Below are 501 nucleotides of genomic sequence, written 5' to 3' on the forward strand. Positions count from 1 at the left end.
CTGAGGTGTGTGCATGTGTGCGCGCGCGTCTGCTTCAGTGCGGCCTTTGGCGGACTTCACACGCACGCACGCACACCGGCGGGAGCCTCCTGATGCCTAAATGTGACCGTGAGCGACGCGGCAGCACCATGATGGGCTCCAAACGGAGGCAGAGCCCGCATTTTCTCCTCAGCGCATCAGACGCCGACGAGAAGCAGCACGCAGGCGCGTAAAGAGCGGAGGGGGGGCGGCGGCGGTGGGAGATTGGACACCTGATTTCTCGGGGTGCCTTTGGAGCGCTCTTTTTTTTTCTTTCTTCCTTTCTTTTTTTTAATTTTTTTTATTCCAGATTTTAAGCCCAACAGTCGGTGTTTGAAAGGCCCCGTCGGCGCAGCTTGGATTACCCCATCCTCAGCATGGACACACTGGGGGGAGAGGACGCGCCGCCGCGTTCACTTTGGAGGCACTGATTTCCCCACCACCACCACCCCTTCTCTAGTCCTCGCCCACCCCCACCCCCCC

Source organism: Kryptolebias marmoratus, linkage group LG13 (assembly GCF_001649575.2).
Source record: "Kryptolebias marmoratus isolate JLee-2015 linkage group LG13, ASM164957v2, whole genome shotgun sequence".
NCBI lineage: Eukaryota > Metazoa > Chordata > Actinopteri > Cyprinodontiformes > Rivulidae > Kryptolebias > Kryptolebias marmoratus.